Here is an 862-nt window from a genome sequence, read left to right on the forward strand (position 1 = left end):
CTGGACTCCTCTGACCCTGGGCCCAGCCCCTTTCTTCTTCCTCTCCTGCTTTCACCTCATCCCTGGCCAGAGCTCCTGTTTCTGTTGTTTTTTAGCTTCTGAACTGTGCAGGTACTAGAGGAGTCTCATTTAAAGGTTCTGAGAGCTTTTAAAAAGGGGTTCTGAGAGTTAGATCCTACTGATTTTCTATAAGGTATATATTGCAAGGAATGGGTACCTGCCCTGGTAGAGTGGGGCATATAGGGGTTGTGGTTCCTTTTCAGAGAGAAGGAAGTGTCAACACAAGCTCAACGTAAACACCTTTAGGGAGAATGAAGACTATTGTCATTTCTAGAATATCACCATGGCACCTCCACACTCCAGGGGTACTAAACTCCTGATGGCCATTTAATGGAAGGTCTCAAATTATGGGTTATTGGGGAAGCAATGTTTTTAATCCTTCTTGGCAGCCGGGAGCAAAGAATCTCTTTGGCCACTGTTGCTGGGACCTAGAGAAGATTAGAGCTGGGGTGGAGTGAAGGGAAAATTCTAGACTTACCATTCACATTCGGAGTTCTGTTAACAAAGCCCTCCTGGAGCAGGGGTGAGGAAAACAGAGAGCTAGTGCCTCAGATGAGAGCATTCATTTGTTTTGATCTACAGGTCAGTCTTCTGAGGCAAAGCCCCAGACACCCTCTCAAACCAAAGTGGAGAACAGAAACACCATAAAGACCCTACAGGAAAATGGAAATCTGGGCAAGGTCAAGGCAAGAGCCAAGGGGGAAGATGGTCTCAAAGGGGTTACTGTAGCAGTGGTACTCATGTTCCTTTGTGTTTGCAGATCCCTGTGAAGACCCGACCAGCCCCTGCTGCTTCCACTCCT

The 862-nt window shown here is 47.2% G+C and overlaps 1 protein-coding gene across 1 annotated transcript in view; it reads left to right on the top strand.

Moving 5' to 3' along the window:
* Positions 1–862, top strand: part of LOC104982299 (zinc finger MYM-type protein 3-like) — a gene marked incomplete at its 5' end in the record, with an annotated part of 10,471 nt that overhangs the window by 4,705 nt on the left and 4,904 nt on the right. The window lies entirely within an intron of this gene.

Source organism: Bison bison, unplaced genomic scaffold, assembly GCF_000754665.1.
Source record: "Bison bison bison isolate TAMUID 2011002044 unplaced genomic scaffold, Bison_UMD1.0 scf7180017860055, whole genome shotgun sequence".
Lineage (NCBI taxonomy): Eukaryota > Metazoa > Chordata > Mammalia > Artiodactyla > Bovidae > Bison > Bison bison.